Source organism: Notechis scutatus, chromosome 1, assembly GCF_049901735.1.
Source record: "Notechis scutatus isolate UNSWTSFEM ecotype Mainland chromosome 1, rNotScu1.2, whole genome shotgun sequence".
Taxonomy (NCBI): Eukaryota; Metazoa; Chordata; class Lepidosauria; order Squamata; family Elapidae; genus Notechis; species Notechis scutatus.
The window spans coordinates 13,082,597-13,105,973 of NC_142009.1; the positions used below are offsets into that span (position 1 = coordinate 13,082,597).

The 23,377-nt window shown below is 38.0% G+C and overlaps 1 protein-coding gene and 1 long non-coding RNA gene across 3 annotated transcripts in view; one reads left to right on the top strand and one right to left on the bottom strand.

The window, feature by feature from the left end:
• Nucleotides 1-761: 761 nt before the first annotated feature.
• LOC148132677 (uncharacterized) lies at nt 762-5,246 on the bottom strand. Its single transcript, XR_015747975.1, has 3 exons — nt 5,068-5,246; nt 1,625-1,720; nt 762-929 (listed from the first exon to the last, which is right to left on the bottom strand). It is a non-coding gene; the product is annotated as an uncharacterized LOC148132677 (long non-coding RNA).
• Nucleotides 5,247-5,306: 60 nt separating this feature from the next.
• The window catches only part of PAFAH1B1 (platelet activating factor acetylhydrolase 1b regulatory subunit 1), a 56,312-nt gene continuing 38,241 nt past the window's right edge, over nt 5,307-23,377 (top strand). Inside the window, exon 1 of one of the 2 annotated variants that reach the window (XM_087957369.1) lies at nt 5,307-5,751. The gene's annotated coding sequence lies outside the window, so the exon portion shown is untranslated. Of the gene's footprint in view, nt 5,752-5,917; nt 6,111-23,377 lie in introns of those variants that run through there. The other variant, XM_087957373.1, reaches the window with a different exon arrangement.

Sequence of the window (23,377 nt, forward strand, 5' to 3'; positions counted from 1 at the left end):
CTGACCCTTTTTAAATGGTCAGGGTAAGTGGTGAAGGACAACATTTTGGGACCAAACGGAGTGCTGGGAGGGGCTTCCAAGATCTCAAGAAGTGTGATTAGCCCATTTACAAAGTGGGTGGGGAAGGTGAATGCACCTGTTAAAAGTCTGTTCCATAACAAAACAGCAATAGCTACCAGTATGCTTGTTTCTTAAGTTGAAGGAGGACAATTTGAAGACATGTGGACTTCAACTCCTAGAATTCCCTAGCCAACTGGCTGGGGAATTCTGGGAGTTGAAGTCCACAGATGTTCAAGTGGCCAAGATTGAGAAATGCTGGTCTGTCCAATCCCATGGTAACTTTTGCTACTGCAGACAGGACAACTGCAGTGTTAGTTTCCATACTTAATTTCATTTTGTAACTGTGTTGAGTAACTGTCATGTTCTTTCATTAGCAGGGATGGTTTCCTTTGCATTTTCAGGTCTATCGGGCGAAAATAGTGCTTCCAAGTCCCAAGAATTGTCTGGCACTGATTTTAATGATTTATTGGACGGAAGCTGAAGGTGTGCAGCATCCAAGTTGTACTCCAAGACAGCTGGCCTAGGTCCATCTACTTATCAACTTGCTACTTTAGACCCACATTTGCGTTTGTAGCCAACTAAGTCAACATAACTGTATCTTAACATGATATTATGAAAAGTCACACCTTCTATAGAGTTTTAGACCAGGGATTATGAGAAAAGTGAAACCTTGTTAAACACATGGGGAAAATAGTCTGAAATTGCATTTGATTACTTTAATTAGGCTGAACTTTAAAGTACATTTAAATATTGTCCTATCCCTGGAATGCTGATCCAAAGCTGAAAATAACCCTCAGCATGAAATCCCTCCACAACTGTGACTTGCGGATATTTGTGTAATGTTGCTTTCCTCAAAGTTTAGGTCCAGCCTGCAATTAATATAATGAACAGTTTTGATTCAATAGTACAAAATCAAGTAATAATCATGACAAATTGTATATTGCTAATGGGAGAAATAATTGCTTTGTCATTAAGTAAACTACTAGCCCTAATGTGGGGGATAAACCCCAGGGAAGCACAAGTAGTTTATATTGTGAATGTCTTTCGAAGAATAGTAGTCTGTTGAGAACTATTTCGTCCTAGCATAAAATTTGGTACTAATTGTTTTATCTAGAATTATGTCCTAGTAGCTAAATCACAAAGAAATTTCCTAAGTATTAAATGCCTGTCACGTTATACAGGCATGGTTTAAATTCTTTTTAGTTGTTTTTGTTAATATTATTCATATGTTTTATTTTTCTTTAAATAGTGCCAGGTGAGCTTTAAAAGAGTAGACAATTACGCATTTTCCTCTGACAAATAGCTCTTACAGCAAAAGAGAAAATGTTGATTTTTTTTCATTATTCACAGGATATTGATGGCTTCAAAACATATGGGAGATCAGATTTGTTACTTAAGATGTCATTACTATGTTACTATATCTTATACTTGTTTGTCAGGAGAACTTAACTGCAAGCACACAAATTAAACTTGGGTATCCATTTTATTTTAACGTTTGTCTTGTTTGTTTCAAGGAAACATAGAAGGATACTTAAAAAGGTGAATTTTGAATTAGTCTTCCTACCCAGTTCTTTCCAGATGTGATGAGTTGCAAGTCCTTCACTACAGCTTGCAGGTTATGGCTAAAAGTGATGCATTTTTTACAGGGATGTCTACAGCACTGGAAGAGGGAGAAAGAGGCAGGAGAAAGGGAAAAAAATAGAAAGACTAGTATTTAGAATATTTATTAAATTTATTTACCGCCTATCTCATCACCGTGGGACTACTCTAGGCAGCTTACAATAAAAAGGAAGAAAATAAAAAGAATACAAACAGAAGTAAAATAATAGTTGCTCCTGAAGGGAAGACATGGTATAAATGTAGCTAGCTAAATAAATATGAAAGCCAGATTAGTATAGTGGTTAAGGCAGCAGACTAGAAACTGGGAGACTGTGAGTTCTAGTTCCACTTTGGGCACAAAGCCAGCTAGGTGACCTTGGGCCAGTCAATCACTCTTAGCACCAGGAAGCAAGCAACAGCAAACCATTTGCCAAGAAAATTGCAGGGACTTGTTCAGGCAGTTGCCAGGAGTTAACACTGACTTGGAGGCAACCCTCCCCCCAATATTTATAAATAAGCAAATCAAGAGAGGGAGGGAGGGCATGGAAAAAGCAAGATATGAAAGAAAAACACTAACTGGTTGATTCCCTTCCACTCTGCACTTGTTAAAAATAAGATCCCCATTTCCATTTTTCCTTCTTCCAGATTGCAGTATTGGGATTTTTCCATAACTTAAACTAACAGTTTCTTATTGATTATTTTGATACAAAAACTACAAACACTGGAGTCATTTGATGAGTTTATTTATGTAATGAATTTATGAGGCAGCCAATCTTATATACATTTATTAGATTTTTCTATCCCACTTTTATTATTTTTATAAGTAACTCAAAACAACAAACACACACTGTACTCATTCCTGCTCCTATTTTCCCCACAACAATCCTGTATGGTGGGTTGGGCTGAGAGCGAGCGACTGGCCCAAAGTCAGCCAGCTTTCATGCCTAAGGTAGTACTCAAAATTCCTGGCTAGATTAACAATTAAAACAAAAGAAGAATAAATGAAAACACAACTAGTGATTAAAAACAAAAACGAGACAGCATAAAATAGCAGCCGTGAATAATCAAACATTACACGATCAATATAACCAATGATTTCACCCACACTTTCATGCCCTAGACTTGATGGCAAAAATCTACTGTAGTTTCAATGCTTTGCCAAAGGCCAACATATTGTTTATGTGTATAACAAGTTTCAAAATTTTACAGTGGCTTTGAAAATGTATGAGTGGAGAAGAATAATAGTGAATAGCAATAACACTTAGACTTATATACTGCTTCACAGTGCTTTACAGCCCTTTCTATGCTGTTTACAAAGTCAACAGAATAAAATATAATTATGTTTTGTTGTAAGCTTAAAAGTTGAGTGAAATTTTGTTAATCACCTGTTGCTGTATAGAAAGAAGGTTAAATAATAGCGGAAAAGACAATTTTGTCACTGCTTCTATTTTGATTCATACTTAACTTTTATTCTTTTTTCTACCTTCCCTAATTTTCTTTTAGTGTGTTCTCTGTTAAGACTGAAATAATCTGGCAGAGCTTGCCTTGTTTTTGTAATTTTTAAAATAGTCTACAAAATATTATACTGTAAGGCAGCTTTATCTCAATCTTGCCTTCTACTTTCCTGTGTTATCTTAGTGTCACATGCCAGATTTTAAGATCACTAGGGTCATATTCTTTATTTTGGCAAGCTTCTTTAATGATTTTAAGATATTATTTTGCTAAACTAAACTTGTGATCAATTTTAATATTTTGTGTCAATGTGTATTTTATTTTAGTATGCAACCTTCCTGAGGACCCTTTTAAATAATTTATTTATATGCTTTAATGTATTTCTGATTGTTCAATTATGTCTTACACATGTGCATGTGCGCGCACACACAAACACAAAATAGTAGATGGTACAATCTCACTATCAGCAAGTTAATTATGAATAATTAAGATGGCTAACATAATCCTGATTTTGGAGTATAAAAGGCAGTGGCCTGCATAGTTTTCTTCAGGCCTAGGTGTGCATATGAGTCACTTCTCCCGCAGGAGCTGCATTGGCTGAGGATTTGCTTCTGAGTCCAGTTTAAGGTGCTGATTGTCACCTTTAAAGCTGTATATGGCTTGGGATCAGTTTTTTTGAAGAGCTATATTCTCCCAGTTACAGTTACCTGATCTATCAGAACAGGGAGGCAAGAAATGCTGCAGGTCTCTTTTCCTAAGGAGATGCATCTAATGGGACCAAGGGCCTTCTCTGTGATGACCACCTCCTAGTAGAACACAGGTGTCAAACTCTATCATGTCAGGTGACATATCTTGTCTTGGGGAGCTGGGGTAGGCGTGGCCTGCAGGTTGCCAGTTTGACACCCCTGTAATGTAGAACATCATTCCCTGCAGAAATAAGATTGCCCCACACTTTGACACTATTTTTCAAGATCCCGAAGACCAGGCTTTGCCAACAGACCTGGGGAAGCCATGGGATGGAGCTCATCAAGTCACTTATTTGATCAACTGTTTTTTGGGGGTTGGGGGTGTAGCAGAGGAAACAGTATTGCTGTTTATTTTATATTAGGTTTTTATCTTTGCAAGCTGCCCAGAGTCACAGACTGAGTTGGGCATCCATACAATTTTTCATAAATATCCTATTGTTCTAAATATAATAGTATTACTCATAGGCAAATGTCCATATGGGAGATGGAAATATAATGGCAGGTTAATAGTGGTACCGATACCAACACTTTCAAATGATCCCCTTCTAATGGGGAATTCTAGTTTACTGTTGTCTAGTTTTACTGCAAAACCCAACAATTGTAGTTTGCAAAGTGTATTACTGTAGTGCTTTTCCAACCGTAGCAACTTCTAATCTGTGGACTTCAACTTCCAGAATTCATGCCTTGCTTTAAGCCAAGATTTAAAACCAGGGTTTAAACATACCTTGGTTTAAAAAGCAATGCACAAACTGTATCGTCCCAAAAGTGCTTTTTTCAAAAGGCAACTGGACTTTGTCTTTATAATGCAACCTTTCACGGCTGGCTGGGGAGTTTAACCCAGGCTTTTCTGGCCTTGTTCCAATACCTGTACCTGTTTTCTTTCCAGGTTGTTTCAATAGGGATTGCCACTGTGCACTTTTAATTCAGGACTGGCTATTTCCGTGTTTCTTGTAAATGGAACAGACTGCAGGAAAGAAGAAGAGGATGAAGAGCCAGAGAGCTGGCCTGTCTATACCGCAGACTAATACACGCCAGCCTGCTGCCTTCCACATTGTACCAGGCTCGACCTCCTGCCTGCAAAAGCCGCATTAGCTCGGAATTCTGGGATTTGAAGTCCCGACGTATCTCGAGCAAACAAAACGAGGCGAAAGGCTACATGGTTTTTCAAAAGAAAGGGTTAATGAACGCGTGCTTGCTGGCGTTGAGTTACAAAGCTGGCTGAAATACTTATTTCTTTCCTTTTAAGAGACGGTTGAACAGAAGGGGCAACCGAGACGCAGCAGCCGGAGTGACGGCCTGAGAGAAACAGGCCGCCGGTGCTGCCGGGAGTTGAGTCCGGCCAGCCGCCGGCTCCTTCCCCGTCGCAGGGCATGCCGGGAGGCGGGGCGCTTTAGAGCTTCCCCAAGATGGTATCCTGCCTCTCCTCCCCTCCCCTCCCCGCACATGCGCAGTGCTTGAAGCGGGCCGAGCCTGCTCCCTCCTTCGCCTTTCTCGCTCCGGCTCCCTCCCTCCTTCCTTCCTGGCGGCCGGGACGCCACTGACACGGCCGGGGCGGAAAAGCCAGTCGTTGTCGCCGCCGCGAGGAGGAGAAAGACGAAGAAGGCCAGCACCACCACCACCACCATCATCACCACCGCCACCACCTTCGACGAAACCGCCGCTTGCCGCCTTTGCTCCACCCCTCCTCCATCTTCTTTCTCCACACAAGCCGGTAAAAGAGAGCGAGGAGGGGGGCCGAGACCCCTCCTCTGCCGGGCCAAAGCCGCCACTGCTCCTCACCTCGCAGGAGGGGCCGAAACCGCCAGTTCGCCACACACGCAGCAAACCCGAGCAGATGGGAGCGGCCTCGTAGGCGGCGGCAGCAGCAGCAGCAGCAGCAGCGGCGGCTCCTCGGGTAAGGCCGGCCTCAGTCCTGAGGGAGGGGCGGCGGGGGGTTGTCGGTGAGGGTTAAAAAAGGAAGCTGTCGGGACGGCGGGCTCTGGTTCTCCCGGGCTTTGAGGCGGTAGGCCCTGGCGGCCGGCGCCCGCTCCTCCCTCGCCCGCTGCTTTCCAGCTCGCTCTCAAAATGGCCGCCGCGCCCGTTGGGGTGGGGGAAGGAAGGGGCGAGGAGGAGGAGGAGGAGAGGGGCTCGGCTCGGCACCCCCTTTCACCGCCATGCGTGGGGAGTGGGGGGGCGCGGAGGTCTCAGACGCCCCCTCCGACCCGGCGGCTCCACGCCTGCACTCCATCCTCCCCGGATCGCAGCGACCTGGAGGTACCGTCATTGACTCGGTCGCGGCGGCGGCGGGGGGGGGTGTTGTTGTCGGGATTGGGGTTGGGGCGCGGGGGCGACTGGAGGTCTCGCGCACTCGGTGTGTGTAGGGGGTCTTCTCCCCCCACTCTTTCTCCGGCTCGCCTTTTTCTCCCTGCTGTCATTTGCCGAACGGCGTCCTTTTTTTTTTTTGCACGCCTTCCCGCTGGCTGGGCGAGGAGAGATGCTTTTGGACTACAACACCCATCAGCCCGGCCGAACGATTGTGGGAGCCTCCTTGCCTCGGTCTTTTAAAACAACAACAGCAGCAGCAGCAGCAGCAACACAAAACGCGGCTTATCTTTCCTGTCTTTCAGAGGCTCTACCACGGATGGGGCTGTACAATTCTTCTTGCTTCTGATCCCCCTCCCCACCTCCCAGCTTCTCCTGTTTGTTCTGGCCTTATTGGCCCACTTCCCAGCCTCCCTCTTTTTCTCTGGGTGACTCTGCAAGTCAAGAAAGAGCATGGCTGGGCGAGGGAAGCATGGAAAAGGGGTTAAGGTTTTGTGTGGAGATGGTGTCCCCCCTCCCTTTCTTGTGCTGCTGCACATCTTTTTGTCTTAACCAGACTTCTTGTCGTCCCCCCCCCCTGCATTTTCCCCTTTCCCAGCCTCTCTTGCTTACCCTTATACCTTTTTCTCTTCATTCATCCTAAATGCACCATTCCTTCATCCTCCAGCCTCCTCTTCCCTGGGTCCTTTCCTTCTTCCTTGGGTCCTTGGTTCACTCCGTTTTTTTCTTTCTCTAGTCTTTATTGAGCAGACCTTTTATTTTTCCCTCATTCCTTCGTTCTTTTTTGTTTGAAGCTTTCTATGCATCTCTCTTACTCTACACAAAGCAGCCTCCACATTTTTTATTCAGTCTGGCTCTCCTCCACCACTGACCCCATCTCTATGGGATGAGTTATATCTTGCTTCCTATCAGCCTTTCAATAAGGTGTAGATGAGTGTCGTGACCCATATGCATAGGTGTCTTAGTAGATTGCCCTTTTTCAGTCTGTAATGGGATAAAGGTTATTTTCTCTTTCATTTTATCGGTCTTTCTTTTTTAAAGAGAGGTAGACAAGTGACTTTTTAAATAGGATTGTAGATGTACCTTGTTGCTTCTAGGGGCTTAAATATCCCTTATCACTCTCCTGTGTACCTTTTTGACAAGGAATATTTCCTCACTTTCTAATAGTACGTCAAATGGGTCTCTCTCAATTTCTGCCTTTCTTTAGACTGTACAATACTCTGTGTATGTGAGGATACATCTTATTCTTTGTAACATAATACAACAGCCCCTTTCTCTTCATCTTGCTTCCTATAACTTTAGAAGAATTCCTTTATCAGTATATAACCCTTTTAACAGATAGCTATTATCTTTTAAAAGGTTTGAGAGAGAGTTATATGTTCTGATGTAACTTGGAACATGTTTTGCATTGACCCAGAATTCCCCTTCAGCCTAAATATACTGTGTGGTTTGTTTCCTTTTCCATTCCTCAAGTCCCTCAATTGTATCACATACAATCTTGTTTCCCTGCATTTCTCCTCCCCTTCTGTACACACCTCTTCTTTCTTTACTTAATTAAGTAGTAAGTGATGGCCATCTTCCACTATTTACTCTCAGAATCCCCTTACTAGCTTACCTTTGGGGACTTAATTTGCCAATATCCTATGTTTTCCATCCCTACAGCCTTTCTGCTTCATCTGTTCCCTGTGCTTTTTATTTATTTATTTTTTCATCTTGCAACTGCTTTGTCACTCTGAAATCATATTTCACTGCCTTGCTTCTAGGCCTTTTGCTTCCCAGCATTGGCGTTTTTAACTCCTGGCACAGTAAGCACACCTTAGTGCATTGGCTGAGACAGCTAATAGCTTTTGTAGTCAGCTATTCCCAGCTTCCTTAAACTAGTATGCAGCCTTTCCCAAGTAGCTCCTTATTTATTTATTTTTTGACATATCTGTATTATGTGTTGCTCCAGCTTTCTCTCAACTCCATATAACCAGATCTACATCTACCACGGCCGTATCTGTTGTCACTCAGCTCGTTTTTCCTGCATCCTCCACTCCCAATGCTCCAGTTCCATACTTTGCCAGCCTATAATTTAGTCTCGCCTTCCTATTTTCCTCCTCCACATAGTCTGTTATTTTTTTTCTTTTCAGCCCAGTGTTTCCATTAGCTTTGTTTCCCAGCCCATGGACCCAGCATGCTGCAGTACTGTATCTAGCTCCATATTTTTAAGGAGTCTTCTCTGTGTTTACCATCACCTCTCTTACTTGGCTATCTGGGTTTCCTAGTAGGGTTTTTCTCACGGTGATTTAGCAATAAAGGAGGGTTGAGGAGTTTAAACTAAGATGACTATTACAAGCCAAATAAAGAAGGGTGGTCTGGTTAAGAAAGGATGTGCCCCCTGTTTCTTTTTCACCCATCCTCCTGTTTTTGTTCATTAACTTCTTCCTTTCTTAAAAATGGGAGGAGATTTATTGTTTGCAAGGTGGCATAACTGTTTAAACAAATAAACAGAAGAGCTAAAGGTTAATGTGTTGGTGTGCTGTAATAAAGGGCCTGAGGATTTCAAAATACAGAGCAGTCTGACAGCTCTAATCTGATCTTCCAACAAGAGGCCCTTTTTCCCACCCCTCTCCCTGCAGTGACTGAGCAAGAGAAAAATCATTGATAGGAGGTGGCTCAAAGCTCCAGATTGAACCGCAGCAAAAATGGGAGGAGGATGTAGTGGAAGATAAAGAACAGGGAGATGAGATTGGGGCTAGCGCTTTATTGCTACTGTCTTAAAGATTCGGTGGTTCTTTTTTAAAAAACAAACAAACCCTGTTTTGGTTGCATAAGGGGAAGGGGAGATAATATTGGTATATTTTCCTTGGAACTTGTTCAAAAAGGAGCTTTTTAAATGTTACGTTCTGTGGCGTCTTTCATTCCTGACCTCTGGGGAAGAGTTGGTGTGACCTGTAGTTTTTATAAAATTTGTATTTGTATTTTATAAAATTTGTATATATATCCTTGCCTTACTTTGATAGCAAAAATCTGTCTTGCTAATGCTGCAGTAGGATTTGATTGTTGCAGTTCAACTTATTTGGCAATTTTCTAGTTGGTCATTAAAATCTATCAGTACAATTTCGATTCCCCCCTTCCCTCTCTTAACTGCTCAAACAGCTATTTTCTTGGTACACTAACCTGTTTGCGCATACATGTTTCTGAAATTCTTTAACATGTGGAGTGGCATCTTTGTAGGTTATACCAGTCAGTGCGTATGCACACACAGTAATGTGTGTAAAAAGTGGGATTGATCTCCATTTTCAAATTTACTACTAAATGTACATAATTAAATGGTCAGAAAAGATACCCAGTTATATTCAAAGTGGTTCAGAATATTTTTGCAATGATTGAGATGCTGAACAAAGAAAACATTTTTAGCCGTTGCTTTTTCATCAGAAAGCTAGTTCATCGGGAATGTTTTTGTTGCTCTTGTTCAGTTGGATTGTGTTTGTGGAGGGCGAGGACAGCCTTTGAGCGAAGGAGAAACTGGGTGGAGTAAGGCAGAAGCTGTGAAACAGCTAGATACCCTTTCATAGCGTTCCCCCTTCTGCTTGTGTTTTTGCCCGGTGGAGGGAATAGTAATTGCAGTAACAATGAAGTCTGTTCTTTAGGGAGGAGTCTAGTGATACAGAAATCAGATGAATGTAGGATTCTGTATTTATTTTTTTCCTCCTTTAGGGTGGATCTTGATTTGTCTGGCATTAAAGTGACCAGCCACTGTTAGAAAACAGGGATATTGTCTGAGCATCCTTCTCAAAATTGGCCTGGATATTTTTTCACTTGTTCACCTAATGTTAAGTAATTCAGTATGAAATTAAAGATCAAAATGTTATTTACATAAAGAATATGTCATATTTCCATATTGTCAGTTTGTACTTTCATTTATTCAAACATGCTAGTAGGTAGGTTTCCAAACTGCAGCTATGGCTCTTCGTCGTCGTGACTGAGTTGAGTGTAGTCATGAGATAGTAATTTTAGGTGCTGGTTGCTAATGCTTCACACAATTTAAAAGAGCATGGCCAAATACAAGGATAAAGGGTGTGGGCAATGAAATGGTAAACATATTTCCTTTTTCCTTATAGTTGCCTAATGAAGGATGGTGTTTTTTTTTATTGAAATCCAATCTTTGTCATGGAAAATTCAGTTCTTAAGGGTGAAAATACATAGATTATATTAGACCGAATAATCCGATTCTTATCAATATAAAGTATTGTTGATCAGTAAGTAAGTTGTAAAATCTGTTGTGGAATACTTGCTAATCAATGGCTTGTGGGGTGGAGGAGTTGTTTGCTAGGATGCCCACATCATAGGATAACACTAAGATAACAAAGCACATTGACCTTGAGATTTGTATTCTCCCTTATTGAGCTTGACAAGAAAAAAGTGTGCATGCGTGGGCAAAATAAGAACTTGAGATTTAATAAATACTATGGGAAATCGGTTTTCAAAGAAGTATTGCAATTTCAAATATTCCATACTTGATCACATAGATTATTTCCTTTGGTCCAACACACTTTCTTTAGATGCAATATTTAGATTTTAATTATTTTCTATATTATGCAGTAGACAACCTCAGACTGCCAGGCAACCATGTGGCCTTTAAAAGCTTTGGATGCAGCCCCCAGAGATCTCCAAAAGTTGTTACCAATTTGTAATTTTAATGTGACAGAAGGAAAACAAATTATTAAATATATGCTAAAGAGTAATCAAATTAACTAAACTACATTGAAAAAGACAGCTGTTAAAGAAGTGGGTGCCTTTTAAATTTGCTAAATAAATAATTAAGTTACATAAACAAAAAACTCAGTTTCTGTCAAGAGTAGATTTGATTTAAATCTCTAAATACAATTTATTCAATAGATGGAGATTCTGTAATGATTTATAGTAGGAGTTTATTTTTGTTTGATTTAACATGAATACTCTCTTTATGTTATCTGAAGTTATTTGTAGGTTTTATTTTCAGAAGGTATGGACCATATTGCAGTAATTCATTATCTATACATTTGTGGCATGATTAACACCTGAATCAGCTAATTTATTGTAGGTATTTGATAATGTTTTTGCCATGATGTTACACAATAACAACCATCACAATATTAAATTGTATTAATTGTACTGCATTTTGCATAGGTTTTGTATAATTTTGCCTTTTTAATAAGCTGCCCAAAGTTAACCTGTGGTAAGATGGGCGCCCAACAAAATTTAAAAATAAATAAATGTTATTTCACTGTTCCTTTCTTTTGCATTTTTAGAGTGTTTAGTTTCTACTGGTAAGTCTCCATGGTAGCAGATAAGAGATTATATTTAGAAGTTATAATTTTACATTTGAACGCTTAATATTTTAGATAAGGTTTTAAGAATAGTTATAGGTTCAGTTTAGATTTTTGAAAAATCCATAAAAATATTTTTAAATTAGTTTTTGTCCTGGGTGCTGCACACACTGCTTTGAAGTGCAGCCTCTCATATAGCACTTAAAGTCCAAGGGTTTTAATGTGGATGACAATATGTATCCCTGTGATGTCTCCATAATATGGCTTAATTATGCCTCCTTCTGCTCAGGTATTGTTTTTTCCTTGTACCGGTATTTACTATATACTTGGATGGTTTTACAATTGATTATTCTATCTTTTCTCTGGTTTTGTTGAAGGATATTTTAACTGATACATATTTTAAATGTTTTGGTCTGATTAGATGTTTAATGTAATGTACACTCTTATGTTACACAGGTTACAGGTTTTTTTGACAGTTCACTAATAAATTTCATCTGAATACGTTTTCATAGATGCCAATTCATGCAGACTAATTGCATGGATTCTCTTTTAACTGGCCTAAGGTACTCGCACTCAGAGAAATACAAAGTTGAACTCTTTCCCCCACCCCCATCCCTACTGATAGGTAGGTTCTTTGTGATGTGACACATGGCAAATAAGGAACAAAGGTTGTAGATGTCCTGATCAACTAGCTTTACTATAATAACCTTATCTTGGATATTAGGTGGAAATGATACTACATGACTTAATTATATGCTGATATTCCAAGTATGGAGCATTGCCCCTAATGAAAGAATGGATCCTAATTATTAAAATATTTCTGGCGTGTGTGATGCTGTATTCTTAGGTACTTTTAATTCAGTTTCTTGGGAACTATTCTAAACCTGTATGATTCATATTTTCCTTTGAAGCAGCCCTGTAAGATAAGCCACAGGTACAGCTGATAGTTTTCTCACTAGAAGGTAAAATTATACTATTGTAATCTGAGGATTGAGAGATGATGCAAGACTTTGTAGAGAATAAAACGAAAAGCTAAATTTTGTATGAACTACTACACCATTTCTTAATTTTACAGTTTATCTTTGCTTACCATTTCAAGACAATTCTTTAATTACTGTCCAAGTCTGCACATATAAATTAGTGTGATATGACATACTCTGTATGAATACTCCTAATCCTTTATGAAAGTGTATTTCAGAGAATTATTATGGAATATAATACGTAAATGTCATGTAGGTCAGTTAAAGTGTTAGGTGAGGCATGGGTGTGTGTAGTGTGGGAGGATAAGGCCATCCTGACCTGTAAAAACCCATTGACTTGAGCCAATAATTCTTAAGACAGCAGTATTGCTGTTAATGGGAAAAATTGAGAACTGTTAGGCTTCCTTGAGTACCTGAATGAAAGACAGGATAAAAAAAATGACTTCTTTTTTGTTAAGCAATTAATTATTATTATTATTTATTTGCGGTTTAGTCTCCCTATCATGTTTTCAGTACATATCCTTCCAAGACACACAACTCAATATTTATTCGTTACAAATTGTCTTCGGAACTCTAAAAGAAGAATAACACATAAGAGGTTGTGATTAAAAATGCTTGCCTTCTGGAAAGATCTGAAAATGTTTATTTGATCTTCAGTATAACTAAATAGCTATCTTTTTAAAAGTATCGTAGTCTTAACACTATTTACAGATTAGCCACTTAAAATTTTACAGTGGGGATGGTAGATTCAAGCCTAGAGTGATTAAAGAGAAATTAAAAATGATAACACATCAGAATAGAATAGTCAGGTTACATCCTTTTATCTTGTATGTTACCAGACTGGAACTCTACTTCTTATGAAATAAGTAAAAAAAATTGCATACCACAAATATTCAGGGTTATATCCTTTAATCAGATGGCCATTGGTTAAGGCTGTGGACTTGAGTTTCTATTTTGGAAGTTGTTTATTAACCTAAAATTATCCTGTCTAGTGATGTACTTGTAGCATATGCATAATATAATTAAGGTGAGGTTCCAGATTAGCTCATGTTGGCCTAACCTAGGCATTCATTATGTTATACAAGAGGAAAAATAAATACTAGTTAGGAGTCTCTGAGACTTGGTTAATAAAAATGAAGCTTCACTTAATGAGAACAAAAGCAGAACTAAGAATGTTTTCATTCAAGATTAATAATAGTAATAATAGTATGGCAATGAAATTTATGTTGCATTGTCTATTAAAACAATAGGATAGGCATAATTGTTCAAATTATATTAATTATATTAATGAATTCTATTAATAAATTATTAATAAATTATATTAATTACTTAATTGAAAGATAAGGGTTTGGTCAATCTCTGTGTGTACTGTATTGCATATTTCTATGCACATACAAAGATGCCAACCAATATCAGTTACTTGAAGGTGGAAGATGCAGATCCATATATTTTTATTACATAAAGTAGGGGATAGAACTGCAAAAACTTTTCTGGATACAAATATTTCTCCACAAGAAGAGGTATCTATGTTTCTTGATAGTCATGCTTATTTCTAATTTGAGAAATGAATGTCTGTCTCTGTAGTTAATATAAACTAAATTTAAACTGATGTTTTCATTAAACACAGTATATCAGCTTTACCACATAGAGCTGCCAGAAGATTAAAAGCAATGTTGAGTTCCTTGTGGAAAGAACAGTATAGAGATGTATTAAATGGATTTATAATGAAAAAAGTTTCTTTTGACAAACATGAATAGAAATACTTTATTAATATTTGAAAAACTGCCATGCCTGAAGAGAGAGATCATGATTATTAAACATGTCCATCTTCACAACTGAACATCCTATGTGAGGAGACTGATTAAAATATTCTACTTGGTGATCAGTGATTAATGCAATCAAACTTTCTTTCTTGGGTTTATTTATATATTTATTAAACAAATGTATACAGCCACCCAGCTCACACTGATTCTGAATGACATTAAAAATCCATAGTATAAAACAGTGTGCCCTAAAATATCCAAAACACACACACACAGCATATGGTAACAAACAATTGAACCAGCCACTTGATTGGCGCTTCGTATCAACCTGAAATCTCAGGTCTGTTGATAGAACCATGTCTTCAGAATCTTCTGGAAAAGCTTCAAGGTGGGGGACAACATGCCCTGCCTTCCCCATTCTTGTGGGCAGAGTAGAAATTACTGGGGAAAGGCAGTCCTTCAAATAACCTGGCCCCAAGCCATATAGAGGTTCAAAAGTGATAACCAGCACCTTGAATTGCACCAAAGCAAATTGGCAGCCAATGTAGCTCCCACAAAAGAGTTGACACATGCACAAATTTGGGCTTCCTGAAAATTGTAGGTCACTAAAGGACTGTTTAATTGTGGCACTATTACTTTTATCAAAAAGAAGTACTGTTGAATTTTGCCTTAAAATACAGCTGGAATTCTATCCTGCATTGGTTTTCCATCACAATCGTAGATCGATAGGGCTTTTCCTAACTTCTGCACCAAATGAGAATGAAACATTGTCTGGAGTCTCGTAAAATCATAGATTTGGAAGCATCTATAGATCTATCTACAGATCTATATAGATCATCAATTCCGAGCCCTCTCTCTGTACCGAAAACCAGATTTACAGTAGGTGGCCATTCAACTGCTGTTTGAACTCATGCAATGAAAGACCACCTACCAAAACGCTGGGTAATCAACCCCAGATTAACTTCTGTCTTTCTAACATCTTTGTTGCCCTTCTGTGAACTTGTACCAGTTTATCTGAATCATCCTCTAAAGCAGTGGCCCCCCAACCTTTTGGGCATCAGGGACCAGTTCTGTGGAGAGAGGTTTTTCCAGGGACTGGAGGGGGTGTGGTTTCGTGTGCTGCCTGCATCCCATGAATGGGGCTTCACTTGTTTGTTAGGCCCAGTTGCTGGCATGCTGCGGCCCCGGTGCCGGTCGACGGACCAGGAGTTGGGGGCCCCTGCCTCTGCATGCACACACACACACACACACACACACATTTTACCATCTGAAAGCTTAACCCTGGATACGTATTTTGTTGGATAAGAACACTTTTGGGTTTATAACCCCTGCTCTAAAGCATGTTGCCCAGAAATGAAGACAGTACTTGAATTAGGTTCTGACTGATCATTTCCCAAAAACGTATGAGAACATGGTCCAGGGCCAGCCTTGGCTAACAGCAGGACAGGAACTGGATTACCATAAATCCAGAAATCTGACGATTCTGGAATTACGCCAATTTTGACACTTGATGGATTTGTCTTTCCCCTGGGGATTGTACGGTTAGAAGTGGTCCTGGACTCATTACTCAGGCTGATAGAGCAGGCATTGCGCGGGGGGGAGGGCTATGGCCAGGAGGGCCTTTACCAATTTAGGCTGATGTATCTGTTGCAACCTTATGGAAATAAGAGGCGCTCCTGACCATCTCTTGTGCCTTGTCATCTCTTGTTTGGATTACTGTAATTTAGTTATATGAGCCCTCCTTGGAGACCACCCATAAAGTTCAACTGGTGAAAAATGCAGTAGCCTGTATGCGTATGCTAATTACAGCCACGTAACACTGTTGCCATGGGAGCAGCTTTGGCTACCATTGTGTTTCCAAGTGCAAATAAAAATGTGTGCTGTCCCTATAAATTCTTATATGGCTCAGGGCCTGGGTATCTCCAAAGTGTGCTTTTTCCATCTCGTCTCCGACTACCGAGTCTGAGCGAACTGAAGGTTGAAGGTTTCTGACTGTTTTCGGATCCAATCCAAAGAGGTTCATTTTGGGGGGCGGGGGGGGGGGAGTTCTCCTCATTTGGAATAACCTCCCCACCCAAAGAAGGGTGGCTCCCTTGCCACCTTTCAAAAGCTTACTAAAACTGGGCTTCTTCAGAGAGTCTCCAGGGATGATGACTTTTTCTACAAAGATACTTGGTGTCCTTAACACTGTTAGAAATAATTGCTCCTTTATGTTACCATAGTGCTGTTTTATGTGGATGACTTAGTTTTTTTTTAAGTGGTCTATAAATGCTATAAATAGATAGTGTATACATTACTTGCTGAAGGGAATATCATTTAGCTCATTTTGTACAAGAAACCTGAATGAAAGAACAGTGTCTTATGGGTTCTGCAAATTTATAGGTTGGTATTGATGGCCTTGAATTAGGTAGAATCTATATTTATATTAAAATCATCTTTTTCACTGGCTATGTTAGTGATTATGGGAAATGTAGTTCAACTACAGTTTTAAAAAATTCTAGAGGTTTTACAATATTTTCTAAGCAATTGGAAAAATAGATTCTGAAATATTTCCCATTGTTTACTTTTAATTTATGTTAAATTATTGAGATTTGACACAAACTCTATATTTGAAAAATGTAAAATAAATTAACATGAAAATCGGAAGCTTTTATAAATGTAGGCAACCTTACATGACATGATAAGGATTAGAGGAAATACAAATTACTGATGGGCAGCATTCAAATTCAGGAGCTAGTCATTACAGTGTTTCAGGTGGTTCAAATTTTCCTGAAAATTTGTGCTTTTTAGTATCTGCTTGATACAGTTATAACCCTAAATAATATTTTTTTTTGTTTTACTGTAATAATGTATCTTTTCTGAGTTCAAATGAAATAGTTGCCTCCACATGTTTGCAAAAATACATTGTATGTTCATTCCTTAAGCTTTAATAGCTTGTAACTTTATTTTTAATAAATATTAAAAACATTTTAAAGCAAATTCAGTCTACAAATCTGTATTGTAATACAAATCTGTACTTAAAAGTTTTACAGTTTTATCTGCCATAAAGCTCAATCAGTTATATAAGGAATATTTTATTTAAGAAACAATATGGCTTTACAATGATATAAAAGTGAATATTGTATATATTTCAGTTTCTCCACAATTGTCCATTATTATTATTTTTAAAAGTAAAATTTTATATTTCTGATCTCCAAAACATCTGATTAGTTTCCATTTGTGTAATTAGTAATGTAATAAAACAAGAAGACGGAGCTAGTAAAGTGACAGAAATGTATCTAAAACACCAAAAACCTCAGTATTTTTCCTTTTTTATACTGTTTTATGGAAAATGATTCTTTTTTTAAAAAAAATTGTGAATAAACCCCATTTTTGATAACTTGTTTTTCTGTTTTTTGGTCACTCTTAATCTTTGTTATCGTTAGATTAAGAATACAGGTAATCCTCGATTTAGGACCACAATTGAGCCCACAATTTCTGTTGTTAGGTGAGACATTTGTTAAGTGAGTTTTGCCCCATTTTACAACTTTTCTTGCCACAGTTGCGAATTGCTGCAGTTGTTAAGTTAGTAACCCGATTGCCATAAATATGAATCAGTTGCCAAGCCTCTGAATTTTGATCGTATGACCATAGGGATGCTGTAAAAGTTGTAAGTGTGAAAAATGGTCACAAGCCACTTTTTTCAGTGCCGTAACTTTGAAAAGTCACTAAATAAACTCTTATAAGTTGAGGTTTATCTATGTTCTTTCTAATTTCTATGAATAATTTTAATGAAAGTCACCATTCCAGAATTGATTCCCATTTGACTAATGTGAATCAGTTCATTAGGTAGATATTTTAACTGGATTTTGCTCTAGAAATATTGTTCTTTTAAGCATTTGTAGAAAATGGATGGAAGGGGTGAATGAAGAGAGACTCTTCAGCTGTTACATTCATGTGCGTAAACACAGCTGTTTTTTTTAAAGCTTAGAATCCAAGATCAGAATATGAGCTGCAATTGACAAATCTACATCACACAGTAGTTGTTTTTTTTTTTTTAAAAAAAATATTTAGTTTCAACTGGTGTAACCCATTCTTTTATTAACATACATCTGTAGCATTTATACACAATTACTGAATTTTAGTAACTGTTAACTATCTGCAGCACAATTCTGAGCATGTATACATAGAAATAAGTTTCATTGTATCAAATTTTAGGTTTTCATTTTGAAAGATACCATGGAATAATGCTATAGTAAGATACATGAAAGTATGGCTACATATTGCTTGCCAACAGGCAGTTCTTTACAGTGTATTTTTAATCATTTTTATTTATTCACATGATTTTTTTACTATATTTTTCTGCTTTTATGATCTTGGGTTTTATTGCTTTAAATGCTATTATGCCCAGTATCCTAAATAAGTCCCGTCCCCCCCTTGACTTTTCTGACTGGGGAGCTTGTAAAGAGTGATCATGTGATCCTTGGATGCTGTGAGGATTATATGTGTGAGGATCGATCATAAGTCACTCTTTTCAATGCCATCATAACTGGCCTAACAAATGGTTGTAAGTTGAGGACTTACATGTAATGCTGTCTGGGATTTTTGGAAAAAATAGTAACATTCACTGACAGGACCCAAGATCTTAGCTTCAGCAAGGTTTCGGCATTATGGATTTTCAGACCGTTTCCTGGCAATTTAAATGATAGCAAATATGCACTCAAACGTACCTACAAAATAAACCAATAAATGCATGTCATTTTGATACAGGGGTCTATGCTACAACAGGGTTTACCTGTAGAGATGTATTAATGTCATTGACAACTAAAAAGACCAAAATACTTCTTTGGTCTTTTTAGTTGTAGATGACATTAATGTCAATTCCTAATAAATACATGTCAACTCCTAATATAAATCAATCTTGTTTACTCAGAGATACGGCTAAAGACTTATGATTTGAATGGGGGTGCATGTCGGAGTCCTGACAGCCATGATATAAATAAAGGCCAAACTGCATTAAATATTTTAAGAAAACACTTTGAAGTGGAACCTGCAATCTTTATAAAATGTCTTCCAAGCAAATTCTAAGTCTTCATGACTGCATACGGGGAATTATTGCCAGTTAGTTATAGGGTTCTCCCCTGTAACAATGGTTCTCATCCTGTGGTCCGCAGTCCCCTGGAGGGCTGCAATGTCATCACAGGGGGTCCACGAAGGCTTCTTGAAATGTTATTATTTAATCTTAAATCTTGGAGGTCTGTGGCCACAAAATGTATTTAAAGAGGGTCCATGATGAAGAAAAGGTTGAAAACCACTGCCCTATAATGTTAAGTCACAAGTGGATCCATACAATTAACACAGAAGTAATAATTGGCTGTATAAACAGTCCAAGTCTTATTTTTTTTCTTTTCTACACGCTGCTGGAAATAATGCCATGGTGATGTATTAACTATAAGGTAAAGTGGTTTTCTGGACAACAGTGTATTATAAACACTGCCACTGTCACCTTTGAGGAAAGGGTTTTTTGTTTCCCAGATTTTTTGTACAGCCTAAGGTCTTGGAGGTTGTAAGGCCCTGGACGTCTTCCATCCTAGTACTAGTCAGACTTGTCTGTCTTTAAGTTCTGAAACGAGAAATGTTGACCAGGCAATATAGAGTATTCCAGTTATGGAATTGAACATTTTGAATGTTTTGGAATTAGTCCAATCTTGAAATGTATATATTTAACATTGGACCAATTTCAAAGCACACTGAATTCTCTGTAATGGAATGTTTTACATATCGGTTGAGTAGTTCATCGATAAATTGAATAAATGAACAAGGGCACAAATATAAATAAAACTACAGTCCTGGGAAATTTTAAACAGTAATTCCAGTAGATGCAATATGTTACCAGAAGGGTTGCTTGGAGAGTCGGATATATGAACCTTTAACTGAGAGGATTCCAAAGTTAAAATTTCCAGTAAGCATTTAGGCAATTTTTCTTACTTCCCATGATTTGTACTCGTTCACTCTTCTTCCCCATTCTTCTCAAAGCATTAACCATGGAGAAGAACCAATTGGATTTCTTGGCATAAAACATGAAATGACACACATATTCTAATCTTTAATATTTAAGTAAGTAAAGTTCAGGATTTAAGATGATTATTTCCGTTATGATTATGCTCCAGCATTTCTGTATGTTCAATTCCTCCAGATGATGAAGTAGATGAAGAAAGTGCAGTGCTAATGAAATCTTGTTTATATACAAACCAGTAATAAAGAATGACAGCAATGCAGTCCGAGATTTGACTGCTTGTGAGGAGTATTATATATAAAACACATAGTAAAATTTGTGAAGTCCATACAATGTTAAGACTGATTGCACATGTTCCATTGTTTTACTTTCTTGCCTGCTAATAAAAAAATCAGAAGAGGAAAATGAAGTATAAAATAACTTTTAAATCATTCAAGAGTTAATATGTATTTATCAAATAGCTTGCCCATCTCACAAGTGACTTACCACTAGTAAGACTAATAATTGCCTAGCTTTAAAGTAAATGAGGCATGGCTTATCAGAGCAAGGTTGTTATTAACATTACATGCTTAGATTTGTCAAATTTAATTAGCTGTTTTTTGATAAAATAGTTGTAGGATGCTTTTGAACTACTTTTTTTTTACTATTTAACACAAAACAGAATGTTAATGGAATTACAGTGAGTGGCATTTAAACATATTTTTTTAAAAAAATAATTTGATCAGACAACCTTTTTGTAGTAAAGAGGGATATGTTTAAATTTTTAAAAGCCCTTTCTTTGTTGATCAAATGCTACAGGTGATTGGCAGAAAATGCATCAGAGACTATTGCAAAATACTTAACAACTAATCTGAATTTGGGTTTTTATCAATTAATGTTGATCAAATGCGCTATAATTCCTCTAAGACTTTAGGATGGGATAAAAATTTAACATGCATTCACAAATCATGAATAGAGAGTATAGATGTATACTATTCAAAAAAGACATTGAAAAGGAGGGAAAACTAGTATAATAAGGAGTTGAAATAAGCATGCCAATCAGATCCATCCACTTTGTAAAATATGATGTTTGCTAGGATCATGGGTCAAGGGTGTAACAGATTGTTTTCTGAGAAAGATTAAGTGCACTGACAGCCAATTTGGTTGGCCAGAGTGAAATTATTGCAAAGACCAACTATCCTTGTATATAAACATAAAAAGTTGGACTGGAAATGGGAAGAAAAAAAGAAAATAAAGGCAGTCCTCGACTTACGACCACAATTGATGTTGTTAAGTGAGAAACTTAAGAAGTGAGTTTTGCCCCATTGTATGTCTTTTCCTGCCACATTTGTTAAGTGAATCACTGCAGTTGTTAAATTAGTAACATGGTTGTTAAGTGAATCTGGTTTCCTCATTGACTGCTTGTCAGAAGGTCAACATGACCCCGGGACCCTGCAACCATTGTAAGTATACCAGTTGTCAAGTGTCTGAATGTAAATCACATAGCTATGCTGTAGGGGTCATAAATGTGAAAAATGACCATAAGTCACTTTTTTCAGTGCCATTATAACTTTTATCACTAAATGAACTGTTGTAAATCATGGGCTACCTATAAATCATTTTTTTTTAAATTTCGGGAAAAATTGGTTTCTAGGGTCCTTTTACCAGGAAGGTGGGCTCTTGGCATATAGGGTAAAATACTAATAAAAATGTATTTTGGCCGAAGTAGCTTGAGGAGGGCTGAATCCTACTGAGATTGCGTGTGAAAACTCTAAAGGGAAGATATCGGAGTCTTGCACACTACTGAAAGAAGTAGAAATGTTGCTGAAATGGAGCCTGTTAAACTAAATGAAAAATCCGAAAGAATATAGGCTCATAAAGTTCATGGCCTTTGCTGCCAACATGCGTGTGCTCAGTGTGGGAAATAGGTGAACTCTTAGTGCAAGAAGGCAAATATAATGCAGTTGATATACAGTACTTGAGCTTTGGTGGGATGCCTCTTAAGATTGCAATGCAGCAAGTGTAAAGAGCAGGATAAAAGGGTAGGAGTAAATATTGTTATCAGTAGAAACACAGAATATCCATTTATTTTGAATGAGTTTAAATATTCAGTCTCAGATGAATTGCATCCTGTGCATTGAAGGAATGTGTGCATTATCATTGAGACTTCTAGAGATAACTGGAAGATGTCTTTAAAGAGCAAAAAGAAGGACATAGGGATTAGGGCTGATGTTACCTTGTTTGGTAATAAAATGTCTGCAAAACAACAACACCAAGCTTACAGAGCACCACAGAATCCACAGGGGACTACTCAGCTGGATATCGGTATCAGAGAAGATTCTGAAAAAGATTTTGAATTGATTTTAAGGAATTTATAGAGCATGGGTGTGATTTATCAGGAAGAAGCATCGATTTTTTTCATGTTGAGGGTGGACAAATCTATAATAGCATACTTTAGATATCTGGATGGAAAATTTCAAGAGCTATCCTATAGCGTTTCAATGGGTAGGACACAGAAGCGTTGCAGGAAGACAATTCTAGCTAAATGTTGAGAATATTTTCCTTGTGGAAGAATGGCTTAAAAGGGGAATCCGGTACCCAGAAAGATAGTAAGTCCCTTTTACTAGAAGTACAGAGACATAAATTGGGGGTAGCCATCCATTATAGACGCTTTTATTTAGATGAAATGGGGATTGGAGTTTATTTGACTAGGTGACCGACCCCTTACATCTTTCCTGTGAGGATGTCATCTGCATAATGATGCTCTCCTGCAAATAAACCGATTTATGTAATAGATCATTATGCAAAGATGTAAATCACAGCAGAAAGTTAGTCAAGTGCTTGACAAGTCCGTTGCATCAAGATCTGGTAAATTGATCTTACATTGTGTTTTCAGTCTGGGTAAACACTACATTTTCTGGTATTTGAGAAAGCACATAACTATTTTTAATGAGCAATAAGTTGATTTCCTGTCATAGGAAACAGACTGAGAATTAAGGCTGTAGCTGAGCATTTTAATTCATTGTCAGAGCCATAAGAATCTATGTTAATTATTGATGGTTGATCATTTTAATATATTTCTTACACATGGGAGTTACGAGGTTTTAAAGTTATTTGACATCTTTGCGATAAAGATTATTTTATTAAAGCTTTCCAATGGACAGTTGAAAGATGAAGAGGGTACATTGATTGGAAGGTACTTCTTGAG